The sequence below is a fragment of the Leopardus geoffroyi genome, chromosome D1 (genome assembly GCF_018350155.1).
Source record: "Leopardus geoffroyi isolate Oge1 chromosome D1, O.geoffroyi_Oge1_pat1.0, whole genome shotgun sequence".
NCBI lineage: Eukaryota > Metazoa > Chordata > Mammalia > Carnivora > Felidae > Leopardus > Leopardus geoffroyi.
Window position 1 is genome coordinate 77548948 of NC_059329.1, and position 15426 is coordinate 77564373.

Consider the following 15426-nt stretch of genomic DNA (forward strand, 5'->3'; position numbering starts at 1 on the left):
TCCGTGAGTTCGAGCCCCGCCTCGGGCTCTGGGCTGATGGCTCAGAGCCTGGAGCCTGTTTCCGATTCTGTGTCTCCCTCTCTCTCTGCCCCTCCCCCGTTCATGCTCTGTCTCTCTCTGTCCCAAAAATAAATAAACGTTGAAAAAAAAAATTAAAAAAAAAATGTCCTAAAATGACAATGACTACTGTAGACCACTCAATGACTTTAAACTGAGGAAAAAATGAAATGTCACTCAAATTAGTGCAACTTTAGGATTCTGAAGTAGAATATAGACCAGATATGGTAATTCCAGGCTAGATCTAAATAAGCTGTTAAGGAGTTAAAGATACTTGTCATAAGATGAATTTGTTTGACATGATTTAGTGATGTGATGCAGGCATCCAGATGGCTCAGGAAAATATTTTCTTTATTTATGTGTCCAGCATCATGGAGGATAGAGTTAGTTTGTTATCTGAAGTGTCAGCCCTCCTAACTCGGACGTTATTTTTCCTGCTTATATTCTTCCACATCTGTATCCACTAATCGCCATCATTATTAATCTCAGGGTTTCCAAGTCAATGCTTGAATAGAGAGTATGGATGGCTTCAGTACTGTTTCCCATTTTGTATTTGTGGTGGGTGGTGTTGGTAGACTAATTATTAAATTGCTTTGCCTATCAGTATCAAAAGGAGCTTATGTCTATATTAGTCTGACTACAGACATTTTTCTTGTTGTACAGTTGAATTGAGAATACTTTGTTTTGTCTAAATGAGTAGGACTTTACACAAAAAGCACAGAGTTTAGATCAAAGAAAAAGAAACTTTAATATTGCTTCTCATTCTCCATAAATTTAATGATTTGAAAGGTGTGAATCTCTCACCCAAATTAAAGTAAAGGATTAACAGCTTCTCACATTCTAGGATATTAAAATGGCTTTAAGGATGAGAGGCCACGATAGCAGAATAATATGGAAGATTTTTTTTGCAACGTTCATCCCTGAAATGCAGCCAAATCAATACTAAACCATCCTGCACACCTAGAAAACTGATTTGAGGATTAACACAACAATCTGCACAACTTGAACCACAGAATTCAGTAGGTACACATCGTAGAGAGGTGAACTGGGAAAGAGAGAAGCCACGGAGGGTACGGAGCTGTTTTTGCTTGTGGAGAATGTATGGAGATGGGGGGAGAGTATGGGAAACCCTGCTCCCCACCCAAGAGCAGTTGGAGAGAAAGTGGAAAAGTGGAAATAGCCACAGGGACTGAACTAAAAAGAGAAAAAGAAGAAAGGAGAGGGTTTAAATTCCATTAAGACTCTATAAACAGGGGGAATGCAGGTCTGAAAATCCACAGCTCAACACTTGGTGGTGCTCTGGTGAGAAGGGCGAATCCCCAGGAGCAGAGTGAGGTCCAGGGATCCTTGGGCCACATGGGGAGAGGCAGATCCCCTGCTAGGAGGACATTTGGTAGAGGCTGTGCAGCACCCCCACAGGCAAAGGTGCCAGCAGACCCAGGGGAGCAACTACATTTGCTGGTGCTAGAACAAAAATGTTAAGGGGGGAGCCTGGGGACAGATGTGTGTTGTTATTTTCCATAATCCCTGAAATACTTCTGCTACACGATCGTGTGAACTTCTTCTGGGGTGGGGTGGCACCTAGCTGCAGTCTCTGGGCATTGGCAGCAGCATGGCCCTGCGAACATTCCTGGGTACGGGTGGGCACTCTGCTATTTCTCAGTGAGACCCTCCCCCAGAAGTTCTGAGTGGGTCAAAGTGCATTCCCTCAGAAGTGAGAGGTTGGGAAACACAACTGCATCTGAAATAAAACTCAGGATGGAGATGCTGCCTGGCATCCTGACAGCTTGGTCATGGACAGTGTAAAGGCAGGGAGTGGATGAAAGCCAGGGACAAAGGACAGGTGCAGGATTACTGATAGGGGAGTTCCAATACTAGAGACTGGGTAGCTGGGTGACACCACTTTCACTCCTCCCATGCATGTGCATACACTCCTACAGGGGCCACAATAATCCACCCCAGTAAGCTAAGCAGCACCATCTAGTGGAGAATGGAGCCAGACCTAACATATATTCAGAACACTTCATCCTAAAGCAGCAGAATACACATTCTTCTCCAGTGCACATGGAACATTCTCCAGAATAGATCACATACTGGGACACACATCAGCCCTCAACAGGTACAAAAAGATCAAGATCATACTGTGCATATTTTCAGACCACAATGCTATGAAACTTGAAATCAACCACAAGAAAAAAATGTGGAAAGGTAACAAATACTTGGAGACTAAAGAACATCCTACTAAAGAATGAATGGGCTAATGAAGAAGCTAAAGAGGAGATTAAAAAGTAAATGGAAGCCAATAAAAATGATAACATCACAGCCCAAAACCTCTGGGAGGCAGCAAAGGCGGACATAAGAGGGAGGTATATAGCTATCCAGGCCTTCCTAAAGAAGGAAGAAAGATCTCAGATACACAACTTAACCTTACACCTTAAGGAGCTGGAAAAAGCACAGCAAATGCATCCCCAAACCAGCAAAAGACAGGAAATAATAAAGATTAGAGAAGAAATCAATGGCATCTAAACCAAAAAACAAAACAAAACAAAACAGTAGAACAGCTCAAAGAAACCATAAGCTGGTTCTATGAAAGAATTAACAAAATTGATAAACCCCTAACCAGTTTGATCAAAAAGAAAAAGGAAAGGACCCAAATAAATAAATAAATAAATAAAATCAAGAATGAAAGAGGAGAGATCACAACCTACACAGCAGAAATAAAAACAATAATAAGAGAATATTATGAGCAATTATATGCCAATAAAATGGGCAATATGGAAGAATGGACAAATTCCTAGAAACATATACACTACCAAAACTGAAACAGGAAGAAGTAGAAAAATTTGAACAGACCCATAACCAGTAAGGAAATCAAATTAGTAACCAAAAATCTCCCAAAAAACAAGAGCCCAGGGCCAGATGGTTTCCCAGGAGAATCCTACCAAACATTTAAAGATGAGTTAAAACCTATTCTCTTGAAGCTGTTCCAAAAAATAGAAATGAAAGACAAACTTTCAAATTCTTTCTATGAAGCCAGTATTACCTGGACTCCAAAACCAGACAAAGACCCCACAAAAAAGGAGAACTATGGACCAGTCTTCCTGATGAACATGGAGGCAAAAGTCCTCAACAAGATATTAGCAACCAGATCCAACAATACATTAAAAAATTATTCACCATGACCAAGTGGGATTTGTACTGGGATGCAGAGCTGGTTCAATATCCACAAAACAATCAATGTGATTCATCACATCAACAAAAGCAAAGACAAAAACCCCATGATCCTCTCAATAGATGCAGAGAAAGCATTTGACAAAATACAGCATCCTTTCTTGATAAAAATCCTCAAGAAAGTAGGGATAGAAGGAGCATACCTCGAGATCATAAAAGCCATACATGAAAGTCTCAATGCATATATCATCCTCAATGGGGAAAAACAGAGCTTTCCCCCTAAGGTCAAGAACAAAACAGGGATGTCCACTCCTGCCACTGCTATTCAACATAGTATTGGAAGACTTAGCCTCAGCAATCAGACAACACAAGGAAATATAAGGCATCCAAATCGGCCAGTAGGAGGTCAAACTTTCATTCTTTGCAGATGACATGATACTCTATATGGAAAACCAAAAAGACTCCACCAAAAAAACTGCTAGAATTGATTCATGAATTCAGCAAAGTTGCAAGATATAAAATCAACACACAGAAATTGGTTGCATTCCTATACAACAACAATGAAGCGACAGAAAGAGAAATCAAGGAATCGATCCCATTTACAGTTGCACAAAAAACCATAAAATACCTAGGAATAAATATAACCAAAGAGGTGAAAAATCTATACACTGATAACTACAGACAACTTATGAAAGACATCGAAGAAGACACACACGAAAAGGAAAAATATTCCATGTTCCTGGATAGGAGGAAAAATATTGTTAAAATGCCAAAACTACCCAAAGCAATCTACATATTCAATGTGATCTCTATCAAAATAACACCAGCATTCTTCACAGAGCTAGAACAAACAATCCTAAAATTTGTATGGAATCAGAAAATAACCCGAATAGCCAAATCAATCTTGAAAAAGAAAACCAAAGCTGGAGGCATCACAATTCCGACTTTAAGCTGTGTTACAAAGCTGTAATCATCAAGACAGTATAGTACTGGCACAAGAACAGACACTCAGATCAATGGAATGGTACAGAGAACACAGAAATGGACCCACAAACGTATGGCCAACTAATCTTTGATAAAGCAGGAAAGAATATCCAATAGAAAAAAGACAGTCTCTTCAGTAAGTGATGGTGGGGAAACTGGAGAGTGACAAGCAGAAAAATGAACCTGGACCGCTTTCTTACACCACACACAAAAATGAACTCAAAATGGATGAAAGACCTAAATGTAAGACCATCAAAATCCTCGAGGAGAAAGCAGGCAAAAACCTCTTTAACCTTGGTTGCAGCAACTTCTTACTCAACACATCTCCAGAGGCAAGGGAAACAAAAGTAAAAATGAACCATTGGGACCTCATCAAAATAAAAAGCTTCTGCACAGAGAAGGAAACAACCAGCAAAACTAAAAGGCAACCAACAGAATGGGGGAAGATATTTGCAAATGACATATCAGATAGAAGGTTAGTATCCAAAATCTATAGAGAACTTACCAAACTCAACACCCAAAAAACAAACAATCTAGTGAAGAAATATGCAAAAGACATGCATAGATACTTCGCCAAAGAAGACATCCAGATGGCCAACCAACCCATGAAAAAATCCTCAACATGACTCATCATCAGGGAAATACAAATCAAAACCACAATGAGATACCACCTCACACCTGTCAGAATGGCTAACATGAACAACTCAGGCAACAACAGATGTTGGCGAGGATGTGGAGAAAGAGGATCTCTTTTTCACTGCTGGTGGGAATTCAAACTGGTGCAGCCACTCTGGAAAACAGTATGGAGGTTCCTCAAAAAGTTAAAAATAGAACTTACTTATGACCCAGCAATTGCACTACTAGATATTTATCCAAGGGATACAGGTATGCTGTTTTGAAGGGGTACATGCACCCCATGTTTATAGCAGCATTATCAACAATAGCCAAAGTATGGAACGAGCTCAAATGTGCAGCAATGGATGAATGGATAAAGAAGATGTAGTACATATATATACAATGGAGTATTACTCGGCAATCAGAAAGAATGAAGTCTTGTCATTTGAACTAAGTGCATGGAACTAGAGGGTATTATGGTAAACGAAATTAGTTAGAGAAAGACAAATATCATATGACTTCACTCATATGAGAAATTTAAGAAACAAAACATATGAACATAGGGGAAGGGAAGCAAAAATAATACAACAGGAAGAGGGACAAAACATAAGGGGCTCTTAAATATGGAGAACAAACAGAGGGTTGCTGGAGGGGTTGTGGGAGGGCGATGGGCTAAATGGGTAAGGGGCATTAAGGAATCTACTCCTAAAATCATTGTTGTACTGTATGCTAACTAACTGGGATATAAATTTAAAAATAAATTAATTAAAAAATAAAAACATTGGCTTCACATGATGCTGCTAAGAAAGGGACATGTTTCAGGAAGCAAGTGCCCATGTTCAAGGTGGATTTATGCATTTCCCTCACTTTGACTCAATCTATATTTGGAAGATACCATGACATTATTTTGGGTCTACCATGATTTTTGATGGCCATACACCTAGAGACTCTATTTATCTACTTTTAATTCTAGGCTAGGCTTGTTCCTTGTTTAATCTGTTCCATCTTGCTGTGAGTACAGAGTTGTGCTACTCTGGTTCAGAGAAAAACTGTAAAATATGGCATCTGATGGCTATTGTGATTAACTCCCAACACTCATTATACCTTGACAGTAATTGGTCTATGGATAAAGATGTTCATGTGACACATTTATGACCAATGAAGCATGAAGGAAAGTCACTGAGGTGGGAGTTAGTCTGAGGAAAGTCTTCCCACTCCCAAAAGAAAGTCACAGGAAGAGACTATCCTTCTCCTTCACCTACATATTGTTCTCTCTGAATATATTTCTATAAGTGCTGAAGCCATCTTGCTATACAGGCTGAGGAGGAAACCTGCCAAAGAAGGAAGACTAAAAATGTAGAAAGAATATGGATCTTTAATATCCTGCTGATCCGCTGATGACACCATTTTGGAGCCCCACACTAATTCTTGTATTCCAATTATGAGATGATATATTTCTTTATTGTTTTCTTGCATTTGGAAGAGGATTATTCTTGATGAGGACAAAAGAATCTTAACTGATACATGATGAGGGGCCATTTCATCATGGGTCCTTTCATGATGAAGTCTATGGTTTCTAAGAGATGTCTTAATAGTAAAGCATCAGAGGAACAGTAGGTTTTCTTCATCCCCATTTATGGGATGTTATCAATTCCTAAAATTAATTTCTAATATGCCTGGGACCCATGTAGCTTTTTCCTATGATACCAACAGTTATATTCTTCTGAAAGTCAAAGTCTGAATCTTTAGATTTGAAATAAGGAAATGCTATCAAATGGAACTTTCAGGGAATACCCTAAAGAATTATACCTAAGCTCACTTGCTTCTGGTTTTGAAAATACCAGTCAGTATTTAAAAAAAAGGAAGTCATGACATTTTATTAATAGATTAGGTCTCTAAGAGTTTTTGAATAAACTGAAGAATGGCTGTGAAAAAGAGAATTTAGATCAATTCCTTAGTGTCTAACACTTTCTGGATGCAGCTTCCCTTATATCTATCTCAGCTTGCTAGACCTCAGGGGAACCCTGCCGAAAACCTACTTACCAAAATAGAAATTAGGACATTCTAATCATCCTCAGGATCAAAATGAAAAAGAGGCAATGGTGGGAGATTGGGAGGCTTATGTTTTCATTTTTAGTTTCTAACTAACAGATCAGTTTGTTTTCTTTTTAATAGATACAATTATTGATAAAAATATAATTTTTCCTTTTTATGGGATACTTTATTACATTGCTTAATAGAGCTTTAATGTCCTATATATGGCACTTACTATGTGACTCTTCTAGTAATTTGAAAAGTACACCATAAGATGTACATCTTGAGATGTTATATGGTACATCATATATCACATCATTGGAGTAAGAAAGCTGAATTCTCATAATTTTTCTATGTGATATGGGGCAAGCCGGCTTCTGTGAATATCATTTCTCTCATCTCAAAAGAAATTGTTGTAAGGATCATATATGATATTGTAGGAATAAAAATATTTTCTGAGTTATATATACATAAAAGGAACTGTAACTCTAGCACAATGGTAAGTTTGGCTGAAATACAAGAAGCTTGTTAATGCATAAAACAAATACATTGTCTGTTTTATAAAATAGAGCACTGTATAGGAAATAAGCAAAATATAGTAATCAGAAGTGATACACAGGAGGGAGCTATCGACTCAGTCTGAGGGATAGTAGGGAATTCCTCAAGAACTTAATGCCTGAGCTGGATTTGGAAGTCATCTTTCAGAGTTAACCTTTTCCTCATTTAGAGAATAGGATGCCATGTATAAAATCATGGAGATTGCAAAGAGCATGTTATTGTGCAGGAAACAAGTCAGAGTAGCCCAAATCTAGCAGTCCTAGGGGTTGGAGGTGGGGTGGGGATGGGGTTAGGGTTTAGTGTAGATTGTGATGAAGTGTGAACCTGAATGGGACTAAACCAGAGGGCGTATTATGTGTTGGTAAGGGATGTGTGTATACTCTGAAGACCTGACTCATCATCAGAATGACTAGGGGACTTTGGAAGGTATTATTATTGGCCTCATCCCAGACCTTCTGAATTGGAATCTTGGCTGGGGGATGGAGTGGGTGGTGAGACTCAGAGCTGCATCTCTACAACCCTGCTATCAGTTAGGTTTCAGAACCACTGACCTGGGTGAAAGGAAGCCACTAGAGGAATGTGAGCAGGAAAATGACATGGTCAGATTTGCATTTTAAAAAATGACTTAAGCAGATATGTTAGGCATGGCAGGAGAGGAGTCCAACCCAGGGGATAGAATTCAGGGCATGACAAAAACCTGGGAGCGAGATAAGAGGATTGAAAGCAGCAAAGCAGCTGGAAGGAGGATGCTGAGTGGGCTGACAGAGGGGGTGGAGAGAGGAGGAGGAGATGAACTTAGTGGTACAATAGCCTGTGTAAAACAAGGAAAGCCCTGTGGCCAAGAATAAGAATGTGACTTTTCCCTAGAAAGAGATGGGGGGCCCTGGAGCATTTTGAGCAAGACAGTGACATGATCCATTGCTTGGAAACTGATTTTGACCTGACTGCAGGGAGTCTCATCAATGAGGGCACCTTAGCAAAGGGTTCTTGGCTCGAGGCAAATGTTTGTTTAGCACAGGGGCCTTTGGGCAGAGAGTTGGAATAGCTGGTTCTTGACATCTCTGTCAGAACTCCAGTTTCCAGAGCATGTTTAGCAATTCAGATGAATAAAGACAGGGGAAAAGAAAGCAGGAAGGTCTGATTTACAGGAAATTATTAAAGAAAACCAAAGACAAATACTCCAGGGTAAGTAAAAGAAAGGAAAATCTCAATGCCAAAAAACCAGCCAGGTTTTCACTCAGAGAAAATGAATAATGTCCTATGATCACTGAATGTAGTCAAACAAACAAAAGAACTCTGCTGTATGTGTTGATAATTGGTTGCAGTTAACTGTAAACCTTTGGATTTATTATAAAAGCCCCAGTTTTAAGTATTCAGCATTGTGGCCATGTGCCCATCACTGTGTCCTGTTTTGGGGGGGAAATGTACTTACCATAATTCTAATCCCAGCTTTGTTTCTAGTTTTACTTGGCCTTGTGTAAATCATTTAAATCCCAAGTTTATTATAGTGAACAAAATTGGATTTGCAATTAGATAGATCTCTTTTTTTAAATTAAAGTATCATTAACATACAGTGCTATATTTGTTTCAGGTGTACAATGTAGTGATTCAACAATCCTATACAACATACAATGCTCATCATGGTAAGTGTACTCTTAATCCCCTTCACCCGTTTCTCCCATCCCTCCGCACACTTCCCTTCTGGTAACCATTAGTTTGCTCTTCATAGTCAAGAGTCTGGGTTTTTTGTTTGTCACAAACATGGAAGCTTCATGAATTTTCATGTCATCCTTGTGCAGGGGCCGTGCCAATCTCTGTGTCGTTCCAATTTTAGCATTTGGCATAGGTGCTGCCGAAGTGAGCACTACAGATCTCTATTTTTGTCCCAAGTTCTTTCAATGTTTTTTTAAACTTTTAAATCCTAATTTCCACTTCTATTTTATAAGGTTATTATGAGGGTCAAAGAAGGTAAGTTTAGGTAATATACCAGAACAGTACGAATATACCAGAATAGTGCCAGACCCATAGTAAGCCCTCTGTAAAAGCTGATTGCCCCATTTTCCAACTGCTTTTCCTCATCTTGAAGCTGGAGAGATAGGGGAGAAGAGCAGAAGTGGCAAGTATGTGGCCCCCAAGCTGCCATTTTCATTTCTTGCCTTCATGGAAAACATTCTATTTGATCATAGCCTTCTTTGGTTTGAAACCAAAAGGAACCTCAAAATCCTCCCAACACAGAACCTTGAGCTGAAGCTACTAGCTGCATAGATGAGACATTTGAGATGAGACCAATTTGTTACCCCTGGCCTGGGTAATCTCTAAGGTTGTAGATGAGACACCATGAGCCCACAAAAAATGGAACCCAATTTCCAAAATCATATAACTGAGTGGAAAGCAAAATTTTTCAAAGCTGAGAAGATACAAGGATATTCTCTAAGATACAGAATGGAATAGATTGCTCATGGAGGCTTTTAGGAAACCTGAGGGTTGGGATGATATTGGAATTGGTCTTTGTGGTAGACAGAATTAAGATCCCACAAAGTTGCTGGTCTCAATCTCTGGAATCTGTGAATGTACTACCTCACATGACAAAATGGACTTTGGGTTGTGATTTAAGGATCTTGAAGTGGGAAGATTGTTCTGGATTATCTGGGTGAAGCCACTATATTAACAAGGGTCTTTACAAGAGAGAGAAGGGTAGGTAGGCAGGAGGATGAGAGTCAGAGGAGGTGTAGGGATGGAAGCAGGAGTGGGAGATACAGCCAGTCAAGCAATGCAAGCAGCTTCCAAAAGCTGGAAAAGGCAAGGAACCGACTCTGCCTCGAGCCTCCAGAAGGAACGCAGCCCTGCTGACACCTTGATTTTAGTCTTATAAGACCCATTTCCAGACTTCTGACTACTAGTACTATAAAATAATAAACGTTTGTTGTTGTAAGGCATTAAATTCATGGTCATTTGCTACAATAGCACTAGGAAACTAATACAGGCCTTTAAAGAAGGGCTTGGAGAGACAATAAAGAGGGATAATTTGGGTGAGTAGTAGATGATGAGCAGAGGCTTCAATGTGAGAATAAGCAAAGTATACAGTGGGAATCAGGGATCCTGACTGGTTTGAGGAGGGTGGATACGCTGTTGACGATAAGGAACACAGGTCAGGGGTTAAGCCCTTGCACAGGTCTGATAGCCTGAATTTGAATCCTACTTCTGATGATTTCTAAGTAACCTTGGTTCAGTTACTTAACTTCTCTGGCATTACAATGTTATCTATAAATGTAAGAATAACAATATTGCCTATTTCATTGAGTTAATGAGATCGTAGATGTTAAAATGTCTAAAACTAAATAGTGCTCCATAATGGGAAGTGCTATTTTTTTATGAATAGAAGAAGACAAGGGTGAATTGCTACTTTATTAGGAAAAAACTCTGATTAGTAGAGTGAAATTAGGAAACTTTATTTCCTAGATATTGGGTGACTATCAGAAGATCTTGAATAGGAAACTACCTTAAAAATACAAAAAGACTCCTGTGGTAAATTAACAAAGACAAAAGACAGGAAAACCACTCATGTAAGGGAAAGTTTGAAGGATAGATAGAGGTTGCTCTTCACAGAAATATAGGAAAAATTAGGCACATATTGCCCAAGCATGTTGGCTGACTCCAATGCCTTCTTATAGGGTAGAATGTTGTAGAAACATCCCTAGCCTGGTAGTCAAGAGAAAAAGGTTCTTACTCGGGCTGTGTTAGCCACTCATTACCACTTTGAACAAGCCGCTGATGTATATGGTTTTGGGTCCCCTCTGGTGAACTCAGTCTTCATGGCTCAGCATTTGCTGAGACTGTACTATTTCCAAGTAATACTTCTCTTGGGCTTATTTTTTCTGTGAGCCTGAGGTCAAATGATTTATCTTCAGGAAACTGCAAGGATAAAAAAGCCCTCCTAAAAAGCAAATTAATTCTAATTGCTATGAATCTCAGTAACTATTTGAACCCTGCACTTACCAAATAATTAGATATTTTTACAAAGATGTGAAGAGTAGCTACAAGACATTCAAAAGGTATAAATCATGTAAAAATTGTGTATTGTATGCAATTAGATTGTTTCTATCTATGCTAATCATCTCCTGTGTGGCATCTTTGGGACAGGGCCTTTGCCTCAAACAAGCCAGGGAAAGAGGACAGCTTTTCCCCCATATATTACTGTTCAACTAGGATTGCATAGCAATGTATCCAAACCATAAATGTGTTTCGTGGTCATGAATTATTAGTTCAACAGAATTATTCTTATCAAGGAGAAAATCTCTAATAAAAATTGCCAAATAACACGTGAAAAACAGCAAAATGTAAAAAAAAAAAAAATAGAATAGTTTTAAGTCAAAATATTTTCTAATAATAAGTGAGAACAGAATGCTTCCTGCCTTTAGACAGTAACACAGGGCCTAATCTACACTTTGGTACAGAGGGAGATGCTGACAGTAATTTGAAGAAAAGTGCTATAATCAATAGTCAAGTGTCAACAGTTAGGACACCCTTGATGCTAAACGAAGCTATTTAAACCCCTTATTTTTAGAAAAGTAAATAAATAATACAGCAATGGAAAGGGAAGTCTGTAGACATTCAGAGCTGTTATTTACATTGTCCAGGCATCAATGGATCCCCCAGCATTCTGAAACCACCTTGCTTTAGTATCTAAATAAAAGAAGCCCAGACCCCAATCTCATAAAATTTGAGAAGTCCAATGCTTTGCCAGGTGCCTGAGATTTCCTAGAGTAGGGAGGATGCAGTATTTACCACCCCAAGGATTGGTCCAGCTTCTAGCTCAGTTTTGACCTCTCTCAGATGGACCCTGATACTCTGCCAAGATTCAAAGCTGTTCCAGATCTCAATTTGGTCTGCTTTGCTCCAAAACTTAAGCATACTGCCCCTCTCCCCCACTGCATTTTCTCCATATTAGCTGCATAAGTGGTCTAAGCAAAGTTAATGGGAGATTGAAGGAAAGTAAAGCAGAATTACAGAATCGATCAGAAAACACCTTAAAAGTGAACATCAGCCTTCTGTGAGGCTAAAGTTTGCAGTCACCAAACTCTGGAGGCTATAGCTTCTCACCATGTTGCTGAGGCCTCGCTTTGCCCTCTCTCAGAAAACCTGTCTTCAAATCTCTTCTATGATGCCCAGAAACAGTGCTTCTGTTTTCTTCATTCATAAAAGGGCAACTTAAAAGTCCCAGTATTTCATTGTACAAAGCCTTTTGACTCCTCTAAACAAATTTGCAAGAGCTGCCATTACATTGTAAACATGCCCAGGTAATGACTTGCCTCAAACTAAAGTGCCATCTAACTGAGGCTCCAGACTTAGCACAAAGCAAACAGCAGCACGGAGGTCAGGTATTTAGGACGTGGCTCTAGGGTTAGGTGCATAGGCACGAGTTTACCTGGACTGTGCGCTGGGTGTGGGGGCTGGTGTGTAGGGAGCAGGAGGGGAGTGGATGTCAAAACTCTATTCTGTCTCTGAAGAGACACTGGAAATGCCAGGTCTTTTTTCTTGTTGCTGTTGCTTTCATTCTCCTCCTCCACCCCCTCTTCCCCTTCCACTCCTCCATCCTTCTTCTAGCCTTCCTTTCTTCTTTCTCTTCTTCCTTCTATTCCTCTTTTCTATCTCCTCTTCTTATGTTAAGTTTGAGAAAATCAATCCTAAAATGGATAATTTATTTTACTAAAAAAAATCCAGAATTTCTAACCTGTCTTCAAAACTCTCTGTAAGAAGGCCCAGCCTGCCTTACTTCCCAATTAACCCCTTGTGTAGCCTGTGTTTTAGCAAAATGGAATCATTTACAGATCCCTGACCTGTCCCCACAGTGGAAGCCCTGCTCATTCTATTTATACCAGCATAGGATTCTCCATGGTGAGATTCTCCAGGATCAACTGATTGATCGATGGATCTATCGAGAGAGAGAGAGAGAGAGAGAGATGATTAGATAGATGAGAATTGGGTTCATGCCATTATGGAGGATGAGAAGTACCAAGATCTGCCTCTGCAAACTGGAGACCCGGGAAAGATGGTGTTATAATTCAGTCTGAGTATGAAGGCCTCAGAGAACCAGAAGAGCTTATGACATAAATTCCATTTGGAGGGCAGGAAAAAAGGAGATAGATTTCCTGGTTCAATTGGTAAGGCAGGGGGGAATAAAAGAGATAAAACCCTCTTTCTCCACTCTTTTTGTTCTATTCAGACCCTCAATTTTTAGGATAGGGCCCATCCATCACCCATGTTGGGGAGGGCAATCTACTTTACCCAATCCACCAGTTCAAATGCTGATCTCATCCAGAAACACCCTCACAGGTACACCCATAAACAATGTTTAATCTGGGCACCTATAGCCACTCTGGTTGATACTTAATCATCATAACACCAATTCCATAGTTTAAAACCCAGCCCACTCTTGAAGGTTCGGTTTAACATTGTATTTGTCATTACTCAAGTGTAGACAATATTCCTACCCTGACCACCTTTCAGACTCCCATGAGGCTCTGCCTCCAAAATACGATGTGAATACCTTTAATCTGCTTTCCAATTCTGCTACTTTGAGTCAGATTATGGAATCAGAAAGAGCTTATTTGAATTCTGGCCCTGCTTCTTCTTAGTATGTATGTACGTATGTATGTATGTATGTATGTATGTATGTATGTATGTATGTATTTTACCTTGGGCAGACTATTTTAGCACTTTGTGCCTCATTTTGTTCATCTGTAAATAGGAATAAAATAATACCTCAAGAATTGTTGCAGGGATAAAATAAAAGAATGTACATACGTTCCTTAGCACAGTACCTGGCACACAAAAAAAAAGCTTCATAAGCATTAGCTATGCAGCACTATTTCCTAACATTTGAATAAGGCTCCATGGTTTAAAAACACACTTTTGGGGGCACCCGGATGGCTCAGTCAGTTAAGCATCCAACTTCGGCTCAGGTCATGTTCTCATGGTTCGTGAGTTCGAGCTCCGTGTCAGGCTCTGTGCTGACAGCTCTGAGCCTGGAGCCTGCTTTGGATTTTGTGTCCCCTTCTCTCTCTTCCCCTCCCCCGCTTAACTCTCTGTCTCCCTCTCTCTCAAAAATAGGTAAACATTAAAAACAAAAACAAAAATTCCAAAAACACTCTGCTGCATTGGTTAGCCCAAATACCCTATGAAATACGTAGAGCAAATTTTTATGCATATTTTACAAATAGAGAAATAGGGTTTTAAAGAAAATGAGCAACTTTAACTGGATTATAGCAAAAATTAAAGGCCAAGCCAACTGTCACCTTCATCTATTTTTGACCCTGCATTCAGTTACCAATAAACTGCATTTGCCTGAGCAGGACCTTTGTTCTTTAAGGAGCCTCTGTTACAGAAATGTTCTAGAAATAGCAAGTGTGGGCTGCATGGACCCCTTTGCCACTCTTCAGGAGACTAAAATAGGGGTGGGAGGAAGAAAGAAAGGTTTCATCTTGGGTTGTAAATTCCCCAGGGGAGAAATAATTGAAGAACTGTTTATGATAGAAAACTATAATTAGGAGTAATGGGATGAAATTAAGGAGAGGGAAACAACAAGTTTATAATAAGGTTCCAGTATGAGGTATTCAAATTTAATTGTGTTTTTTAAGTAATGTCAGACTCCCAGATGCTGTAGCGATGAAGACTGTATACAAATGGGTACATAAATAAATGACTTTATAATCCACACAATCAAACTGGTGTGCCTTATAAACCAAGAGCCATTTTGCAATTGCACATTTAGAATTGCCACAGCTATATGCAAAAAGGAAAAAAAAATCTTTTATTGGGCTGAGAATTTGATTGTTTCCTATGTCTTATAACCTTACAACTTACTAAGAGGAGCAGAGAAATCCCTCCTCCTTTACAAAAAAACAAACAAAACAACAAAAAAAAAAAACAACCCACACTCTTTGGATTATTAGATTTGCATATGTTGTGATCCATTTTTGAGTTGAAGCATCACACACTAGGTTAATT

General features: G+C 39.3%; 1 long non-coding RNA gene and 1 pseudogene across 1 annotated transcript in view; both read right to left on the bottom strand.

Annotated features, from left to right (window-relative positions):
- The window catches only part of LOC123601493, a 182706-nt gene that overhangs the window by 117823 nt on the left and 49457 nt on the right, over positions 1-15426 (bottom strand). The window lies entirely within an intron of this gene.
- On the bottom strand, positions 9175-9273 carry LOC123602773 (annotated as a pseudogene).